This window comes from Cottoperca gobio, chromosome 9 (genome assembly GCF_900634415.1).
Source record: "Cottoperca gobio chromosome 9, fCotGob3.1, whole genome shotgun sequence".
Lineage (NCBI taxonomy): Eukaryota > Metazoa > Chordata > Actinopteri > Perciformes > Bovichtidae > Cottoperca > Cottoperca gobio.
Window position 1 is genome coordinate 3,398,006 of NC_041363.1, and position 22,957 is coordinate 3,420,962.

Here is a 22,957-nt window from a genome sequence, read left to right on the forward strand (position 1 = left end):
ACGGAGCGTGTGCACCCCTTGGCATCGGTAAACACAAACACTTGCAGACATGTTCATGCGTGTATGCACAGAAAGTCAACGCGTCAGCATGAGCACACACGCAATTCACATACCCTCCCTAACTGCTTCACACACACACACCAAAAAGTAAAGCTGTGTCCGTGTGTGAACCCGCTGCATTGAAATTCCCGCAGCAGCCCACACAGCACACACACACACACACACACACACACACACACACACACACACACACACACACACACACACACACACACACACACACACACACACACACACACACACACACACACACACACACACACACACACTTTGACTTTCTAAACCGAAACACATGTGGAGGGTAATGCGATTACATGGCTCTTTGACAAGAAAACACTTCCTTGCTCAGCGAAAACGCCAGCAGTAACACGGGAGAAGAAGGAGACAAATTCTCCTAAACAACAACAAACAGAGAAGAAATACAGCAGCAAGGTCAGACAAGTGTTTGTCACCTACATTAAAGTGAGAGGGGGGGTTAAGAACATATTCCAGCCAAACTCATTCATTCAGCCTCTGAGTCACATTATTTATTAGGCAGGGAGACAAACTATTGACCTCGCCTCTTTTCTCCATAGCATCAGCTGACTCCGACACTGACAAGGACGCTCGGGGGAGAGAATGCATGGAAGAGGAGGAAGAGGGAGGATGTGGCAAAAGAGAGAGAGAGGCTGTGAGGCTGCAGGCTCCTCTCAGCACATTGGGGATTTATATTTAAATGTTTATATTGTACATCTTCACCTCTCATGTCCATCACAAGGGTTTCATAGCACTCTGGAGACACTGATCCATCATCAGAGGGATAACATCCTAAATATTTGCAGCTGGCTTTATCTATTTTACGCAGCTTTATTCCCAAAATAATTTGTTTTTAAACCTGCCTGGGTATCAGGATTGTTAAGGGATGCTCAGATTGTGAAATTATGGGCCCTTTAAAGTAATAATTTGGCCGATGCCTCTGTGCAAAGGAAACAAAGACATCTTTTGAAGTCATTCAGCATTTCATTACACCATCGAGCACAAATATGAAACACCCTTTTACTATAGCCTTGTTTCACATGAAATATATATACTGTATATTTAAATAGCTGCTTCAAAAGCCTTTTTAGTCCTCGACTACCTATACCTGGCGTTACTAACTACTGAAGATGCTGTGCACATCTCTGCCTTGTTGCAGCTTCGTCTATTTCTCTTCTCCTCCGACATGCAGAGCTGAACAGCTGTTCAGCGTCTCTGCTGGTGCATTTCTGCAAACAAACATGTCCTGCAAACTGCATGTCGCTGATCTTTCTCTGAGACAGTGACTACTCCCACACGGCAACATTTTCTTTCATTTTAAATTTGCAAACAAACCACATGTGCGATGTGCACCCGTAGCACTCTTATGTCGTGCCAACAAGTGACTTTTTCCCAGAATCAGAAGCTGGGTATGCCCGCTTTGTCCGAGTCCGACTGCAAAGCTTTGCCTAAATAAAATGCAGTCATAAATGAGTTAAATGTGTACGTATTTGATAACGAATGAGTAAACAGGCCGGGGAAGGTTTGACAGTTCCTCAGTTCTACAGACATGTTTCTGAAGAGTGCTGCTTTACAAACAGCAATGAGAGACGCTGATAATGATGGAAGTTCACAGTCAAACCTTCTGCTATTCAACCTTCCATCTCCACGCCCGTACATAACCTGCAGAATAAGGACACTGGGCTGGAAAAGTGGGTCAGCCATACACAGCAGTGATTGATTAGGACATCATCTGCTACTTGTCAGATACAAGCGCTCATGAAAGATGTGAAGAATCTTTTGCAAAGTACAGTATAAAATATGTGCTGGCTCATCATAACCCACCAGCACATTTCATCCTTGTTGTGATTTGTGTTACGTTTCATTCGTGTTTCAAACAAACTGAGCCAGCAAATCACTTGTGCAGCCAAATTGCTAATGATTCTTGTAGTGACACCTGGCTGCAGTCGACAGTGCAGAAACAGTGTTGTAACATGAATACTGAAATGATTGGTATGGCTTTAGTGATTTAAAATACAACAAAGCATGCAGCGCAAGAAGTAATAGCATCATTTTTGACTTTTAGGAGTGTTGTCAGTGAGACAGACACAAGTCACCAGTTCAACCATTCTAACCACGGTCCCACATTACCAGCAGGGGTCTGGAAACTGATCCCCAGCCAGAGGAGCTCTTCCTCTAAATAGCAGCGCTGACTCCCAACAGTGCTTCAGAGCGTGGGAAACAAAAGCAACACCAACAACAATAACAACATCAAAGTTGCTCACAAGCACAAAAGAAGTGAAATAATGAGATGAAGCAATTATCACAAGATATTTAAATGAAAAAGTGCAATAAAGCCACAACTGAACATCGAACCAAAGCCTTAAATCATCCAACCGCTACGAAGCAACTCCAGAGTAAATACTCAGGAACACGAGAACACATTAACTAACTCACACTGTGCAGCCAAATACTGAATCAAACCCACAACGTTATTCTGCATTCACGTGGAGATCCCACATATTTCAAATATTCCACAAATCGTCAATCGTCTATCTGACAGATTTGAGGTCTATGTCTCAAACAGCTTTAAAGTGAACAGAGTCTATCTGCATCACTCATTTATGCAGATTCTGTATATATTTGCTGAGTCAGTGAGATCTACAAAGGTCTATCTCCACATGTTCAAGCATCATGTTAGTATCACAAAGGTCTCTCTGCTGACAACCAATAGCAGGGCAGGAAATGAATCACGTGATCATTTGAAGCACAGGAAGAACTTATTCTAAACGTTTTGCTGCCAACTATTTTATATGTAATCTAGTAGATAGTAGTTCAAGTTAAGATCATTAGTAGTTCAAGTTAAGATCATTAGTAGTTCAAGTTAAGATCATTAGTAGTTCAAGTTAAGATCATCAGTAGTTCAAGTTAAGATCATTAGTAGTTCAAGTTAAGATCATTAGTAGTTCAAGTTAAGATCATCAGTAGTTCATGTTAAGATCATCAGTAGTTCAAGTTAAGATCATCAGTAGTTCAAGTTAAGATCATCAGTAGTTCAAGTTAAGATCATCAGTAGTTCAAGTTAAGATCATCAGTAGTTCAAGTTAAGATCATCAGTAGTTCAAGTTAAGATCATCAGTAGTTCAAGTTAAGATCATTAGTAGTTCAAGTTAAGATCATAGTAGTTCAAGTTAAGATCATCAGTAGTTCAAGTTAAGATCATTAGTAGTTCAAGTTAAGATCATTAGTAGTTCAAGTTAAGATCATCAGTAGTTCAAGTTAAGATCATCAGTAGTTCATGTTAAGATCATCAGTAGTTCAAGTTAAGATCATCAGTAGTTCAAGTTAAGATCATCAGTAGTTCAAGTTAAGATCATCAGTAGTTCACGTTAAGATCATTAGTAGTTCAAGTTAAGATCATTAGTAGTTCAAGTTAAGATCATCAGTAGTTCAAGTTAAGATCATTAGTAGTTCAAGTTAAGATCATCAGTAGTTCAAGTTAAGATCATCCGTAGTTCAAGTTAAGATCATCAGTAGTTCAAGTTAAGATCATCAGTAGTTCAAGTTAAGATCATTAGTAGTTCAAGTTAAGATCATCAGTAGTTCAAGTTAAGATCATCAGTAGTTCAAGTTAAGATCATCAGTAGTTCAAGTTAAGATCATTAGTAGTTCAAGTTAAGATCACCAGTAGTTCAAGTTAAGATCATCCGTAGTTCAAGTTAAGATCATTAGTAGTTCAAGTTAAGATCATTAGTAGTTCAAGTTAAGATCATCAGTAGTTCAAGTTAAGATCATTAGTAGTTCAAGTTAAGATCATTAGTAGTGCAAGTTAAGATCATCAGTAGTTCAAGTTAAGATCATTAGTAGTTCAAGTTAAGATCATCAGTAGTTCAAGTTAAGATCATTAGTAGTTCAAATTAAGATCATTAATAGTTCAAGTTAAGATCATTAGTAGTTCAAGTTAAGATCATCAGTAGTTCAAGTTAAGATCATTAGTAGTTCAAGTTAAGATCATTAGTAGTTCAAATTAAGATCATTAATAGTTCAAGTTAAGATCATTAGTAGTTCAAGTTAAGATCATCAGTAGTTCAAGTTAAGATCATCAGTAGTTCAAGTTAAGATCATTAGTAGTTCAAGTTAAGATCATTAGTAGTTCAAATTAAGATCATTAATAGTTCAAGTTAAGATCATTAATAGTTCAAGTTAAGATCATTAGTACAAGTTAAGATCATCAGTAGTTCAAGTTAAGATCATTAGTAATTCAAGTTAAGATCATTAGTAGTTCAAGTTAAGATCATCAGTAGTTCAAGTTAAGATCATCAGTAGTTCAAGTTAAGATCATTAGTAGTTCAAGTTAAGATCATTAGTAGTTTAATAAAAAGTCTTAAAAATTCAGATTTATTAGCAAAGATAATTTTCACTTTTAAGTTTCCTGCCACGTGGAACTTGTGTAAACATCTTTAGAGCTTAAAATGAAGCTAAACTGCAGGGGGAATGTCAGATAGACTTGGGACTCTTGGTTTCCAACAATAGAACCACAAAGGTCTATCTGCAAAACTAGTTTAGTTTCTACCCATAATGCACTGAATTGGCTGAGCAGTTTTAACTTCACTACCTAGTGTGCAGCATGTGATGTGTCAACATGTGTTGGAGTTGGTTTTATAGTGTCCACATTATGAACTGTTGAACTTTCAAATGCGTTTTTCTCAAAACTCCTCAAAGTGCAGATAGACCTTGTTCACCCTCAAGAAGGATGCAGCCATAGAATCTGAATACATTTTACTCGTGTTACAAAAATCTTAAAACTTCGATGAATCGTTGGAACATCAAATACAGAATAAATATGATAAAGACTGTGAAGTAATAACAAGGTCATCTACCAAGCTTAATATTACTGTACCAACAGGAACTCTGTATCTTAAGTAGTTTCTCTTTCGATGTCAGATCCTCTTTCTATTAAGAGTCACGTGTAATGTATGAATATGAAGTGTCTGTAATCACACCACCATCACGTACTCATGTTATATCCCCACAGCAGATGCTGACTGACTGTTCTCCACACACTGAAGGCAACACACAGTGGCTGCTGGGTTTCTGTGTCGAGGTGTAGTGTACCTGTTACATCTCTGCTGTGTGTTAATGACTGCTTGCTGTAAAGCAAATTGCCCTTCAGGGATAATAAAGATTTACACAGGGCTGTTCTGTGCTATCAGTGCTGCTCTTCATCTCCCACATATCTGAGGGGGGGATCACAGTACGAGCATAAAGCAATATAACCCGTTACATCCAGCAGCTCCCAGTCCACACAAAGCCTTCAATACCAACACGGGTCGGTCTCCGTACTCAGTCCTCTTTTACATTCTTCACACACAGGCGGGTTTTTATATACATATATTTCTTCAAAAAAAGAAATACAATGATGTTTGACGATGTCTTTTGACTTTTTAATGAGGTGTTAATCACCACAATTTGTTGAATTACTACTTATATCTTTAGTGCTCCATATTTGTCATGTTCTCATTTGTATCCTGTTCTCTGCGGCTGACCCAATTTCCCCACAAGCATCATTAAAGTTTCATCTGATCTAATGTACTTTTATTTTTATCATTTCATTCCCTGTAAGTCACTCTGCCACACTTTTGAAAAGTGCTACACAAATTGTGATTATTAGAGCTCAACTAAATTGCACACGTGCAGTGATGTTGTTGGATCGAAGCTGACATCTTTAAATGAGACCATTTAAATTATGTAGAAGAAGAAGAAGGTTCTTGTCTATTTGGAACAGCAATCACATGTTTTAAGACTTGAAACAGCGAACCTCCCCGAGCGTATTATGACATCATTCCATTCAGATTAAGGGTTTCCCCATCGCCAAAAGATCGTGACACGGACGAGGCATCCTCACACACTGAACGTATCGGTTCTTCACGTTGGCAAAGTCTATATGACAAACACTTGAGTCCAGAGTGAGACATCTTTACATCTTCTGGCCGGACCGCTGTGCAAATTGATGTCGATGATAAACAGGAACAAGCTCTGTTCGGGTTTACAAAAAAATCTAATTACAATTTTCCGTTTTTGAGCAACTTGTTCGACACGAGTTCAGAGTTGGAAGCTTAAAGCTCTGTGCACTGGGGAAATGCATACATGGATTTATTTTTGGACTTAAGAAGCGGCTTCAAATGAATAAAAGAGGTCTGAAGGTAATGGGAAGCAGACTGTAACTTGGCCTGTTTGCAGTGGAGCCGATGATATTCAAGAGAGTGTCGTCAGCATGAAAACGAATGTAATGCTCCGTTAGGATGTTTTATTTCATTATATAGAGTGAATAGCAGGGGGGCTGATCTTTGTAGGTCACCTTTATCAACCACCTAGGGACTTGATTTGACACCATCAGCAACAACTACTGACATCTAACAGACTGATATTCTTTGAACCAGTCGTCAGCAGAATAATCAAACTCAACGTCTGCACAATTATCTGTAACTCCAGTCATCTGCACAAAGCTGGACGGAGGCAGTGTCTATTTTCAACAGTATTACATTTTGATGAAATGTGTTGCAGACGGCCATTGGCACAACATCATGTTTGGCGGCAATGAATAACAGAGATGTTTCCCATTACACTGTTCTTTTAGCTATATAGTATTTTGTTGGACAATCAAACTCAGATGACAAATATCAAACACTATAATTGTTCAGCCTTGACAGAGCATCTCACAGCTATTATCATGATGCTTCTCATTATTGTTTTCATTATTACTCACTCTACATCTGCATATTGCATTGGCTCACTGTATCACCTCTGCTGGTGTTTTGTATACGTGTGTAATCCACCGTTATGGCCTGCGAGTGTGGGCTGTTGCCAGTGTTCCCTGCATACCAATTAGAGGCTGATTAACAGCAATGCAAGGAGAGCTTTCAGAAGAGAGATGGTGGGGGAGGGTGGTTTCTGGGTGCTGAGGGTGACCTGACAGAGAGGGTCCATTAGATACACAAACACACACAGCTATGGATATACTGTACACACACACACACACACACACACACACACACACACACACACACACACACACACACACACACACACACACACACACACACACACACACACACACACACACACACACACACACACACACACACACACACACACACACACACGGCCTCAGGTTAGAGCTATTTATTGTTTGCTCTCTTCAGCCATTTCACAGTGACAAGTATGTGCAATCAGGGGAGCTATCAGCAGACTTGCTTTCAGTACACAGTGTTGTGTTCAGTCTGGAGCTGATGGGGAAATAATGTGGCCGCCGTGCTCTGAGGCCACGACTGATTCAAACCCATTTAAAGTGTGCCGCTTTGGCAATTCCAGGTGAGTGTGTGATTAATGATGGCCATGAAGGCCACTGCGCCACACATGTGTACACTCTTTCTTCTCATTTCCTCTTCACAGTTCACAGTTAAGACATTTAGTACACATATCCTGAATAACTCCACACTAGATTATGATGATATGCACTGTACACACAATCACATAGAATTAGGTTGGCATATCATGTTAATACAGGCAATACTACACATGGCCATCTCTAAAGCCATCATCGCTCAAAACAGTGTTACAGCATAATAATCTTATTACCTTGCTAAAATATCCAATGCAAATGTCATGGTAATGGTTTTGTTAGTAATAGACTACATTACCCACAAATCACGTTGCTCGAGTTGGCTGAAGAAGAAGCATTTGTTAGAAGTGATTTATGCATTAGAATGTCCAGACTTAATAGGAAGATATATTCTAGTTTGCACTATAATCAAATATAGCACATCCTAGTGGGTGCTGTACGTAATAAGAGACTTCCCCTTCTCTTTTTTCCTCCTCACCGGCAACACTGCACTACAGAGAGGAACTGTGGGGAAGCAAGGAAGAGTCTACAGTCCATCTTGTTTGAATAAATGTCTTAAGGCATCCAGTTCCATTGAAGCTGTAGCTCAAGGACTGAAGCGCAGCATTGTATCTTTGCAGGTTGCCTCCATTAATGACTTGCTGGCGGAAGAAAAATCTGTTCACAACACTCTCGCTTCTTTATACATGCAGTACATGTTAGCCTGCGTGTGTGTGTGTGTGTGTGTGAACCACACTGCAGTCAGGATGTCTGTTTTTAGCCAGCCGTTGTGGGCTGATTAAATTTGACAGGCTGCCTCTCAGACCCACCACAAACACAAGCAGTAAAAACCAGGCAGCGTTTGTACTACAAGAGAGTCTGTCCAAGCAACCGTGGCGGATTCCTGACCAGATTTCTGGTACTTCCAACAATTAATCCAATGAAGCAATTACTATATTGACTATTGTAACTGCCAGACTGCTTGATTCCGAATGTCCTTGTATGTAGATGTAGATAATATGATGTAATGCTAAATTCCTGCCTGATGAATCAGTAAAGTATTTGTGTTTCTCATACCAACTGGAACTGAACCTTAATGAGGCAGCTTTACATGCTTACAGGTGGATACAAGTGGTAAATGTGACAGCAGAAATCATGTAATGTGGACGCAGTATACCAACCCAGCTGGGAATCTAGCATTGTATGCACTGTACTTGCTCACTCGGAGGTCAGTATTGTGGAATACAAGAAAGATCAAGTCTTGGGGTGGATTAAGCATTACAGTGCTACTTTTTGCCCAACATTGTAACATGTTAAAACTTTATAAATGTTCTTTCAAGGAAAGGCCAAGGGGAATAGGATCCCTCAACAGTCATCCAGCTGGTGTTACCTGTCTGGCTACTAACCAGATGTCAGGTAAAGTATACTGTTCACCGAGCACTGTGACTATCAGCCAAGTATGTACAGTATGAATAGTGAAAGATCCTTCATATAAACAGCTGCTGGGCTTTGCAGAAATCACCAGAGACTGAACACTGCAAGTTGTTTATCTTGCTTCACTTAATAACATTCAGCAACCCCCTGCTCATATGTGTGTTACGTTATGCTCCAGGAGAGCAGAAATAATACTTAAAGAGCATTTAGTCATACGAGTCACCTGGGCTGCTCTGTGATTTACAATGAATAAATACATTCAATCAATGATAATCACATTTTAATGTGTCTACTATACCTTCAGCAGTAAGTGGTGTGTACTGTAGATGCTAATGAATCAAAAGCAGATAAATGATAGCCTCCAGTGCCAACAACAAGGTTACCATGGATGGTGCCTGAGGCTGGACAAACCAGACGGAGAAGCAGGTGAGCTGTGCTTTTTCACAACATAAGGGTAAGTAGGTAATGTGATGCTGCAGCCAACAGCAATATTACTCCTTTTTTTTTAGATATAATCAGGCTGACTTGTTGATGCATGAAAAGGTTGAAGAGTAATTGTAACAGTTTGCACCGACTGCAGTGAAAGAGCTGTTGTATTAAACTCAAAACATTCGCCTGCATTTCTTGGACAGAACTATATCGATGGGCCCACTTTTCAAAATAATTGACTATGTGTTATTTGAGCTGTAAAAGGCTTCAGCTGCAAGTAAAACAGGTGAAAAAGGCAAACAGCAACAGAGTGTACGCACCTTCAGTACTTGGCCTTCTCAATGTAAAGAGCACAGACATAATGAGGCACGCATAATTCATAGTCGTGTTACAGACACGATTTTTAGTAAGAGGTCAACACAAGTCCAACAATCGTAGTAGCACAAACTATAGATTTCAGAGAGTAAAACAGGTTAACAAGAGTCCCAGAGCGAGGGTTACAGAACGCACCAGCATCGGACACTGGCCAGACTCCACACGGTTAGCTGGACAGCAGCGCCTGGCAGGTTAGATACCCAGAGCCAGAACTCAAACAGGTTGCTTTTGTGAGCACATGCTTTTTCTCTCCCCCTCGATCTTTTCACCCTCACTTTCTTTAGCACTGACAAGCTTTCACTTGTGCTGCTTTTGAACAGAAACACCATTGTGCCGTCTACTGCAAACAATGCCTGCTGTTTTGCCAAAGGCCCCAAAAGCACACATTAGCTCATTTTGCCCCTTTTGTCTGCTGGGGATTCTTGTCATGGAGCTGCCGCGGGGCCAATAAGTAAGCCTGTACTGGTTAATGACAGTTTTGGGCATGTCATGATGTCAAGTGGGTGGTGAGCAGCGGAAGTGCTTGTGAGCAAGACCCTGAATCCCCCCCCAGCTTTGGAAGTGTTGGCCTGCACTTTGGTCTTCCTGTCAACAACGTGAGGCAGGGGAAAATGATAAACCTCCCTGAAAGGTCAACAGATACAGTAAACGTAGTCTTGCTACCCCTTAAATCATAACACGATATGATGCAGTAATATGTGCCAAAGCGATGAACGGGGATGCTCTTTATAATAAAGCACTTTAGGGAATCATGCTGTACCTTTACATGGATCTACAGCAGTATATCACAGCACAGACACAACCCAGTCTGCCCTTGGTTTTAACATTCCTGCCTGCACCTATAGGAGGCTAGGAGAGGCCTCCAGAGGTATGTGACCCTCAGTTACATTTATAGGCTTCAGAACTGATAAAGCCAATGCCACAGGCAACCAAATGACTGGCAGCTACTAGAAATAAAGGCTTGTTCTGCCAGTCATAAAACAGCTTTATGATTTATCAGTCAACGGAAGAGGAGAGAATGTTGGGGAGAGGCCAACACACAAATTCAAAATACTCCTTCAGTATCATTTGGTTTTATTATGGGGGAAAAAGTCACAAAACTGAATGTAGAATACATTTTCTTCTACGGAGAACATGTGATGATGTCGCTTGATGGCTGATTGGAGGACTCATCATCTGACAGATTGACTAACTAGCTGGCTGACCGAGTGTCTGATTGACAGGCTGATTAAATGTATGACTGACAAATCGGCTGCTCTGTTCTGGGTGGCACCAACCTTCACATATATACACACACACACACACACACACACACACACACACACACAGCAACACCGGCCGCCCCTTTGGTGCAGCTTGTCAGTGTGTGTAACCGTTTTCCACCTCTGGTATTATTGTGCAAATTGAATCGCCAAGGAGACCAATTCACACACAGACCTAGTGGTGTGTGTGTGTGATGGTAAGGAGGGGGGGAGGGGTTACCTCCCATCTACCTCTCAGCGTCTTGGCAAGTGGGAAAGGGAAATATGATTATCCAGTGTGGGAATTGTTTCATCAACACCTGGAACAGATCAATGAAAATTGGAGGATTTATGTACTGAAAACAAAGTGCCAGGAAGCAATTAAGCAGGAAACTGGAATAGTACCCACTGTACTCTGTCTTTCTTTCCGTTGCTATCCAACTCTACCTTCCTTATGGTGTGTGTCTCTCTCTATGTGTCTGCACTCAGTGCTAGCTTCACACCAGTGGCACATTTGGAGAACTGATAGCGAGCCTTGGGGAACGCTGACTGGAAGCGAGGGAAGGTATTCATTCCCACAAAGTGTCTCATTAACAGCTGATAACAAAGTGTTTGAGAAGTGTTGGGATCTCATTTGACTCCGTGTTGGCGGGGGGAAACAATGAATGCCTGCCTCTCGCACAGCTCCAGATAGGCAACACGGCTTGTTCGGCCTACCTGCTGTGTGGTTGAGTCTTGTTGGTATGATACTAACTTTGATATCAATTCTAAAGGCCTTAAAAATCCAATAGTGGTACGTTAAAATGTCTTGCTTTGTATTTTGTATACTTAATATTTGTATTGACTTGTGGATGACCAATCACAATGTAGAGATGAGGAGATGAAAGCTATGTATGAGTTAGACAGTCTCCATTATGAGACACTAGAATACATTTGCTGGATAATAACCAGTGACTTGATGCAGACAGCACTGGGTAGTAAGGAATAGCATTCTCTTCAATAACCACCTGAAGGGAAAGCTAAATGTGGTGAGGTCTATACAGAGTAAATCCATAAATACCCAAGTTCTCCACATATTTTACTCTCGGCCATATCTAAGCAGATAGGCATAAATTATGACTCTTTCCTGTTTTATTCAATGCTCTTGCTTCTCATGAGTTACCTCTGCTGCACCGTGGTCTGAAACCACAGCTGACACTTAAATGGTGAGATGGAAGAACTAATATAGAGACAAAGTATCATCAATTGCTGTAAAATTGACAATTTAATGGGATTGAATTGGCTTCCAAATAGACCTTTGAGTGATTTCTTTATATAAATTACACACAAATGATCACAGTTTCTCTAGTGCATAGATACAAACAGGACAGGGCAGTATCACTGTGAGTAACCAGCATCATTCGAAGTGCAAGAACATGAACACTGGTACCAACATTGAGGCTTCACGGTTAATTAATAATAATGACGAATTACACAGTTGCAGTCAGTAGCTGAGACAGAAGAATGGAAACTTAAATCACTGAACAATTAGCGAAGTTATCCTGCTAATTTAGGTTCTGTGTCTCCATCCAAAGATCCTCCCATATGTTTCGTAAGCTTAAATAAACTTCCAACGAGGGTTAGACAGTAGGCTCGAGTAAAGAATGCCCTCCCTCTGAACCTGGTTGAAACTCCGTCAGTTGTGGCATGCAACCACTGTTATATAACAGTAAATGATCATGTGGTCGCTTTCTATTCACAAAACCACAGAATAGAATTAATAAGCCACAGAAATGTGCTTTCCTTTACTGCAGACACCCTCACAGAGAAGCAATCCTTCAAATGCCTCCATCAATAAAAATGTGTTCAGCTGCATCAGCTTCAACAACATTGTTTACATTTACAGTACACACTCCAGTGCTCTTCAGACAGAGATGATATATTCCAAAACTCACAAGTACTCCATGTTTCCCAGGATACCGCTGTTACCGACACAACCATGTTCATACATAAAATGCTTTCATTAGGATAAAGTTTCCCATTGTAGCTTTATCAACAACACTATATGTAATTAAACAAACTGCATCATGACAGCGACTGGCTTTTATCCACTTTTCATTACTAATATCAGAGTGGCTATGAATGGCTTGGTATTTGAACTGCACACGGCTGAAGTGCTTCGAAGCAAAGAGATGTGGAATGCAAACAGTAGATTGGCAGACTGTTTATGTTCTCTGGCTCTTACACGCTGCCTGTTTTCTTTATTGACTCAACAACTGGCCTTGTGCTTAGGCTCTGAGCATGTGTGTGTGTGTGTGTGTGTGTAATTGTGTAATTGTGATCTCATTCCACGCCTTGGGTAAAGCCCTTCCGATTCTAAGGTGCCTGTCCTCGTCGCAGACGCACTGACAAAGTGGCCTCTCTGAAATGAGCTGTGTGGCCAGTTCGCAAAAGGGGAGCAGATGCATTTTACTGCCTTTGATCTATGGGTAAACAACCTGCAGACTGCAAAGGGAAAGAGGCTCGTCAGTGGATGTACGTGCCGTCTGTACAGTATATAGGGAAAGAGGACCGCAGAGCGAGGCGATGGACAGGGACAGAGAGAGGAGACAGATCTGTCAGCCAGATCTCACTGTGGCTGACGGAGCTCGTCTTGCCTCTAGAGGTTTTACTGCAGTGGCTGTGTTACATATGCCTTATTATATATCCCATTATATTTCAAACACATTCTGCCTGTTCACTCTGTTGAGCACACAACCGCAACATTGACTTTCATAGACACTCGGAGGATTCATTAAGTGAGGAGTGTCTGAGTCGGCAACAGGTCGAACCTGTTAAAAACTGATGATATCTTATACAGAAGCGTACAAAATGTAGGTAGACTCGTGTGTGAAATCTGCTTCCTGAAACAAGGATTCGACCAATACGGGGACCTGAATTCTAATAGCAGTGTTTTCATGCTGAGTAAATACAGTCCAGACTCCAAGTGTTCAGTGTTTCCTCTATAATTTATTATTGGCAGGGTCAAAAAGCCTCTAAACCAGCATGTGGACCACAAGACACTCTCCACTGATACTCAGCTCAATACAGCTGCCTCCACTTCTAATTCCAATATACAGATTATAGTAACAATAAAACAATAGGACGTCTTAACATAATAATCATACCCTGTACATTTAGAGTTCCAAAGAGGAGCCTCTGGTTTCACTCTTCTGCATTTCAAATCTTTATTCTAATGATATCTTTAATGTGAGACAGTTAATGTTACGAACATGTACGTTTACGTTATTGCCATCTGTTTTAATTATTCCAACTATATTTTATGATCCTCGGCAGTTGTTGCTATGGAGATGAAGCCCGTACCAAACAGTGATGGCGGGAACAGTTGAGAACAGAACACAGAGCGATAGTTGCCTCTTCCTCAAGTGCCCCAGAATCCAAGACGCAGATCGTATTATGCGTTAGCCGAGCGCTTAATACAATCTTAAGCTTAATGATTGGATTTCATTTCTCCTCAAGTTTTTATGTTTAAAACTGTGCACCTGAACCAGTTCAACCAGTACAGTTGTTCATCTTGTACCAGGAGAGTTTCATGCACAAAAGAGCTCAAACTGTGAGTCACTCAACAAGAACAAGTAATCCACGTTTACATCTTCTGGCCTCTCACACTGAGAACAATATGTTAACGCACATAAGCCCATCGCCTTGGAACAAGAATATATTGTGTAGAAGTATGGGGTTAAAATGTCCCATAAGATAAAAAGGTACAAGATCTCACAAGGGATCAGGAGAACTGCTCCCCTGCCAACATGCCAGAATCAGATAACATTGAGCAGCTGATTAACACATGTGCGTGTAATCAGCCTGATGCAGTGACAAACTTAACGTCCTTTCACCTACAGTATGTCAGCAATGACAAGTACTCCACTCGACAAATAAAGCCATTCACATTCTATGAAATGTAAATGGCCGACAAGGTGCTTCATTTCAATAAGAAAACTAAGTGTGGCAGCTCGGCACAGAGTTGTCAGGCTAATGTCATCCAGACAGTGAATGGAACATGAAAGGCAATGTTAAAAAGAGAAATTCCACATTGCATAACCTCCCTCTTATCTAAGCTCCATTATCTTGGCCACAGCTTGTTACATGGCTGCCAAAGCTATCACAGAAAAACTGAAACAGTCCTTATTTGGCTTTGCCTGCACCCACACATAAACACACAGACACAGAGAAAAGGCTCAATGCTGTGAATGAGCAACATACCAACAAACAATGAGCTGTAATAAATTGCACACTAACATATCACCGTATCTTATTTCAGACGGAGTGCTGAGCAATTATTGTCAGCGTCACTTGGCCTATAAAGACTATTCCCCTCAGAGCTGGTGTTGGTAGAGAGTGTCGGTAGCAGAAGAGCATGTCAACAACTGTTAACGCTAATTGCTTTCACACCAAGAGCGATCTATTAAGAAAACATGCAGCAAGACTCTGCACAATGTCACAACGACGTGAGTCATGACTGAAAACCAAAGCCCTCCTTAAAAACATGACCACACGGACTGGAGGCTGAGGCTTGTGCCAGAATCACCATGTTGCATCTTGAATACAGTGACATATACAAGACCTTCTAGTCTTAGTTGTAGAGTGTCCTAAAGGAATATTGCAGATGTTATTCAGTTGGTTTGTTTAACAATGTTCACTTCATTAAATGACTTTGAGCATGTAAAACAGCAGAGATGTCCTTACAACGTAAGATAACGTTACGTTAACTTATTTGACAACAGAACAAGCTGCTGCTCAGCTATGAATGTCTGGAGATCTGGAGATTACGTTCATTCAAATATTAAAGTATAACTGGGGCATTCTGTTTACTTCGGTTCGTCCTGGGGGGGGCCGTTAAAAGGTTTTGTTGGCGGGCATTTTTCCTTTGCCCAATCGAGGGTCTAAGGACAGACGGGGTCGTATGCCGTGCAGCCGTCGGTCAGTTCTACAGGGTTTGATAACGTGTGCAGGCAGCTCACAAAACAACAGTTGGATTTCCCGTTGCCAGAAACACCTTTGCCCGAACGTTCACACACTGGCTTGCGATCCACAACAACTTACTTTGTAGTTTGGCTAACTCACAAAACACATGTTCACGCAGCTGATACAATCTAAAAATGAGAAGCCTGCGGACATCACTGATAACCTTGATTTCATGGGGACGATTGGGGGCAGGGAGGTTGTAGCGACGGGCATTTTATGTTTTTGTTTTTTTTATCCAATCGGATGTACCTTTAATGTCTGATACAGCGATTGCTAATGTCACACACAAAAAAGAGCCCGTAGCTCGGCCGAGCTAACCTTGCGATTGTGAAGTATTCACCTTCGTTGGCAGCAGAGTTAAACCGTTATTACTTTCCACTACACGCACACCGAGTCAACAAACCTTCTTGCTGAATGAGTCTGCGAGGATGGAGAAGATGACCTGCACTCTCACACAAACAAAATGTTGAAAAGGGATTCAAGTGATTTGAAGGTTGAAGCAAGCCAGCCATTCAGAGCTCTCTTCGCTCTGTCAGTGAAGGACACGGCTGGAATGGAAACCAGCCATTACTTAATGAGCCACTTAAAGAGTGCCCTCTGCTTTTAGGTTTCATTATTTTTGTTGTAAATCCTTCACAGCCCTCGTCTGTTAGTCATTCATAAGCGCTTCTGTGGCCAAGTGCACTATTATATATCAACCAAAATCACAGGGCTGTGAAATACCTCCGCTGCATGACAAACATGATTACTATGAAGTTATCTCCAAATTAATTATTTTCCTCAAACCGCTCAAATAAGATATCTTTTGTCAGCATTGTTTAGTAACATGCGCTAATCAAGCATTCGAGGAACCGGAGAGGGGTTATGAAAGGCAAAACGGGGACAAATCAGCTGTGGATAATTACCGGGGAACCTTCTAACAGTCGAGCTCCTAATCCATCGCAGGCTCGGAGACAGCATCTTAATCACAGCATAATTACATCCTGTCATTCAGCGCAATGAAAACACTGAGACAGGAAGATGGAAGACAGCTCGGGACGACGAGCAGGAAATGGATATACCTGACTACGACAAGCTACCAATGGGTTAATATGTGCCACTTAATGTGCGTCGGTTGTGTTGCACTGTCTGCACATTTGAGCAATTCCTCACGCGCCATGGTAACTGAAAACTAAGAGGTTCTTATTCTGAGGTTTTGTGGTGATGGTACATTCAGACTGTGGCGTGATACCTCAAAACGGACAACTGACAGCGCTTCAAAAGGGACCCCTCAGGGCCAGCATGCATTCATCCCTCTGCCTTCCAGAAATGATAGCAGTGCTGCTGAACGCCTAAGACACAGAGGAAACACAGATTCCTGGATATGGCGCTTCTTTTGTGAGTGACTGAAATGTCTGTAGCACTCACTTTGATAACAAGTACCAAAAGCTGATATCCTGCAAGCTTCGATTCATACTCTTCTAAACAAATCTTTTGATGAGGAACTTTAGACAATAATGAAGCTTTTAGCAGACAACCTTTCTGTTTCTGCATCAGTCAGGACTCACTGGGATCGTCTAGTCTAGTTTAAATTCAGAGTTTCTCACCAACATGCCTCGTGTGTATCCTTGAAGTCCAACGGGCATGTTGAACACATTTCCTTTCTCATAAAACATTTGCAATGCAACATTTTTTTATATATATTTTTATATCCTCATGGTAACCACCAATACCTGCAGTGTTATCCACCGCCTTTAAGGTGCATTGCTACAACATCGAGAGTGTGAAGAGTGTGAAACTGGTGGCAGGGATGTGTTTGGCATCGCCTGCGTGCTAAACCTTGTGCATGTGTCCTTGTGTGTATGTGCACGATAAAGACAAAACAACGACTCACTCGTTAAAACATTACACTGTAGTGCTGCTGCTGGTGAAGAACCACAGGGTTCCTTTGCACCAGTCGAGTCTCTGCTGTCACTGAAACCTCCTCCACCACCCCACGGCCACTAGTGTCACAGCTCCCGTTATTTATAGAGCTTCATTTCTGACAAAGTGATCTAATCTACGAGATCAAAATATGTTATCAAATGAAGCTTCTGTGTCCGCTCTCTTGTGCTGCGTTTAGATAATCCTCAAAGCAAGTTATCAGAAACTATTGTTTTGGTATCAGGATTTAAACTAAGTATCGTATCGGCAGCAGCAGCTCAAGAGCTGAAATGATTATTTGCTTTTATTTATTAGTCGATCGACAGAAAATGAATCAGTAACAATTTTGACGATCAATCGTTTGTCGTTTTTGAAGCAAAGATGAATCGCTCCCAGCTTCCCCACGATGAGCATTTGCTTGTTTTCTTAATCTTCTCTAACGGTAAAGTGAATCTCTTTGTGCTTTGGACTGCCAAAACATTTTACACACCAAACAATCAATTAGGAACATAATGAGCAACCTAATCAGAGACAAACAGAGTTGCTTGTTGAGGCCCTAAACATCCTACACACATATGTTGTACATCTGTTGTAAATCTGTGAACTGATTCATTTTCTGCAGTTTTATTTTGTCACATTAATCCTCCAAAGCTGAACACGAGTGTAGCTTTGTAGTAACAAAGTGATTGCCATGCTCTCAGATCCACAGGAACACACTTCCACACACACGAGAACCTTCCTTGGGTGGATATATTTAGGTCACTGCTTGATGGCTTGGACAGATGCACAGTGGAGGTTCAGTCCTGTGTTGGCTTGTGAATGTGACCAAGCATTTATCAGCCACGCTGTCGCCTACAGTGTGTGACAGTTCGAGAGAGAGCCGGGGCCGGGGGACGTCCCACTGGCATTAAGAAAGCCCTCTCCGTGGGATGTGTCAGCCAATGAGCAGCGGAGCCTCGGGGGGGTTGCCTTGTTAATTAAAGCTGGAGTTGTTTGTCAGTGCCGGCATATGATGCACAGTGCTATCACCGTCGGGGGAAAGTGAAAACACGAAGCAAGATTGCTGCAACCCCTGCAACAAATCTGCTGCCTCACCATGAAAGCGAGACATCGTACTACAGCAATGACTGCTGCGGCTTCAAGAGTCAGCATCACTTTGCACTGTGCTACCCAACCGGCAGTCAGAGCAGATGCAGAGCAGTTGCACACAGCTGACCACAAGGACAACAAGTGATTTACAAACTATTTAAGATCACGTCTAACCGGTTAATCTAAAGAAAAGCATCAATTTCAGCTGAAGAGGTGTCAATACGTCTCTGTATAGGTGCTACTAGGGTGTTTATTCATTTTCTTTGGCAAGTAATCGTCTGACATCAGGTGTTGAGGGTTGAGTATTATATGTACTAATGACTGCTAATGAGGAACACATGGTGCTGTCTGAGAGCTAGCAGTGAGAATGTGATGAGACTTGAGTTGAAGATGTGCAAGTGTGGTTATTTTAGGGGAAAGCCTCAGAAAAATGTCATTCTTTGAGGCCTTCATCCGAGCACTTGATGAAATGGAAAGACGCATACTGTAACTGGAATGCACCAGCTGGGGAAATAATGGTGAAGAGAGTAAATGAGCAACTCACAGCTTCCCTAACAACTTCCGTCAAGCTCCCCTCAGGCGAGGGACTTCATATCCCCATATTGCTTAGGTAGAGCTGCCCAGTGGCTGACAGCAGATGACGATTAGTGTAAGTGTGTCAAACAGGGGCGTGAAGAAAAAGAGCAAGCATGTTTAGCAAAACTCCCCTGGATTAAATAAAGAGACACATCAAGAGCTTCTATTTATGAGAGCCATTTTTATATCGTTACTGCTTCCTGCCCTCGACACTGTTGTAATATCACTAAATCAACTAAACCTAAATCCCCATTAGAGTGAATTTAGAAACTCGTGCTGCGGAACGAAAAACCCAAACAAATCTGTAAATTCATGTTAAAGCAGATGAACAGAAGGATTGTGGATTAACAAGAGGGGATTTGCCACTCCAACGTCACTCACAGAGCAAATGGAGCAAATCAAACATCTTATTAATACTGTGACAGATGGATAATTGTGTCATTTTTTTTATCTGCTCACTTGTTCAATACCCACAAGGAGACTTCTGGAGGCTTTAAGCTGCAGCGGGTAATTGTTTTACAGCGCTGGTGTCAGGTGAAAACCTTCCATTTCCAGGAGGTCGACTGTTCAGCATTTTAGAAATGTGTGTTAATCATTCTAACTATCCTGAAAAATATTATTTCTAGAGGAACGGCGGGAGTATTAAGTGATGATCTGAATTGTCATCCCAAGACAGAAGTATGAAAACTAACCCTAAAGGGACAGACGAGCGTTTCCCCTTTCTCTTTCTACTGTGTTTACACTCTTTGAATTATCCTTAACATTTCTCTAATCACGATAAAGTGCCGTCACAAAGCCGGGCGGCTGTGTTTGTACAGTCGATTTGCACAGGTACGTAAGCGGCTTTCCTATGAGAAACGGGGGATTCAAAAGCAAATAAATATGCCATAAATGTGGCCAAGGCTGCAAATTGCTTTCGGCTGTAATGAAACAGGTTACGGGAGCGGGCGAGACCACCATACTGCCTAAGCCTTCATCAAGGGAGCTTGATCCCATCAGAGTAGAGCTGGAATATCAACCCGACGATTGTGTTGAGAGTCAAAGTGCTCTGGGAGGAAACCACAACCTCGGGCTCTTACCAACAGCTGTGCACAAGTTACAGATTAAAATAGGACAATCAAATGATTTTTCGACAGTAACCCAAAGGTGACGGGGAGTTTATGAAACATGTTCATCCTCGAGTGCTTGAGAGAACAGCAAAGGGCTTAGATGGAGATTAAAAGAAACAAGATAGAGTAAATATTAGTACGTTTGCCATGTGGGCTGATTGAACCTGGAGAGGGTGAGAGACTGATGTTAGCAGAATGCTAATGAGACAACAGCCTGACTGTACGGCCTGACATAAACACAACCATGCTGGCCATCAGTCACTTGGAAGAGGTCAGGGGGAGCGCACACACTCTCTCTGCCAAGGGTGAGCGAGCTTATCCGAGCATGATGCAATAGGTCAGAGCTATTACCTGGCCAAACGCTGCAGTGTCCTCCCCATAATTGATGAGCAATTAGCACAGGTAGTGTAGGTCATGAGCTCCACTCAAGCGTACAGTAAGAGTGTGAGTCATGACCCACCGTGATGCATTTCCAGTAAGCACACAGTGATGCTTTCACTTACAGTAAACAGTATAGGAATTATGTAGAAAGTCAACATGCTCCTTTTATCCTCCACATTATGGCTCAAAGGGCAAAGCACACAAAACATGTGCACATTCCCTCATGTAATTGCACCAAATCCACCAACATCATTTAATAAGCGCAAGCCATTTGCATGCAAATCAGACTAATTACCAACAAGTAGCTGGCGTGTGAGCATCATTTCATGTAGAATCAGATGATGCCTCATCTTCTTAGCCTTGAAACATAAGCTCCTATGAGGAGCACGCTGTTGTCTCTGTGTTCATTCCACGTGGATTCAGTATTTAAGGAAGAAAACTACCATCTAGCTCTGGCAGCATGTTTATTAAGATAAAGCATCCAAAGAGAAACACAAGCTGCACTGCAGCAACGCACGGGACAGAAACAGGAAGTGATGGGAGACAAAAATCACCTTTAACTGTATCAAACACACACATGAGAATCTTCCTAAAAGCCAATAGGTCAGGGCAACAGGCTGACAGCAGCGGAGAGACACCAGCATGCTGGCAGAAGATGCCAGTTAGAAGCACTTTGCTGCTATGACATCCTCAAAGTCTTTCACAGTCAGCAGCTGTCAGAAGTGGCAGCCACACAGCACAAAGGGCAGACACACTCGCACATACAGCATCACAGCACACTGCACTCATACAAATCACCACAATTGGAGCAGACACACACATTTCATGCACATTTGATAACAAGTAACACGTTTATCTAAGGGAAGCAGTGCAGTCTCACCGTGGCACTAAATGGGGAGTTGATCCTACTTTATGGTGCTATGGAATCTATGATGTCATTATGGGAGTTTATGAGGTGGAATATCTTTAATCCATATTGGCTACACAATTTTCCCGGTTGTGTGTAGTGTCCGTTATCTTTTTATATTAATTACAGGATAACAATTGTTCTCTGAGGTCAGGGCTCATGCACACTAACACCCCTCCTCTTATCCCCCCCCCCCCCCTCACCTGCTTTCACACCCACTCTAAGAAGCTAAATGGAATAGCATTTTAACTAGTGATGACCCAGACAGGTCAAACTTGTTAACAGAAGGGAGGGACTCTTCCACGCTATGTGTGCGGGTGGACAACTGGTTTATATTTAATGCAGTCATTTTGCTGTAAATCTGCATTCAAGCATTATACTGACTAAGCTGTGTGTAGGAGGAGAGAGTCAATCATGACTGATTAATACCTCTGCTGAGCCTACATGGGAGGTTGTCATTTGAATGCGGTGGCCTGTGGTATGATCCACAGGCTTTCAAATGAGGTCATCATCTTAAAATATACAGACCTCAGTGGGCATGTTAGTTCTGTTTATTAAAGAGAGTTATTTACATTGCAGTAGTGCTATCGTTATTAGAATGAGCCATGGGAAAGAAACACAGGCCTGCCTGCCTCGTCAGTCAGCCTGATGTCCCACAGGGAACAATGTTGTATTTGTCATTTGGAAACATAATGAGATAAAAGAGATAAGAGGATGTCACAAGAGATCCTCCTTTCTTCCTGAAATCATCCCAGTGACATCAGACATACCTCCACACAGTAATGACAGAAACATAGTTATCAGCACAGATGAATGGCAGTTCCTCAAAGAGCACGATGTCAACTGGCAGTAAATCAGAATATAAAACAAGCCAGAGCCATTACTGACACAGCAGCAGCTGTTTAGTTTCCTCAACAAACCATACGCTACCAATGATTAACATCTTATTTCACATGCCTTCAACTTTCAGAGAATATTCTGCAAACAGAGTTGTGTGCAGAAGTGATTGTCAAACACTTTAATGTGAAGGACTCCAGACAGACACAAACTCAGCTCCGTCAGCCAGGCAAGCCCA

At 41.8% G+C, this 22,957-nt stretch overlaps 1 protein-coding gene across 12 annotated transcripts in view; it reads right to left on the minus strand.

The window, feature by feature from the left end:
• Window positions 1-22,957, minus strand: part of fbrsl1 (fibrosin-like 1) — a 253,600-nt gene that overhangs the window by 229,106 nt on the left and 1,537 nt on the right. The window lies entirely within an intron of this gene.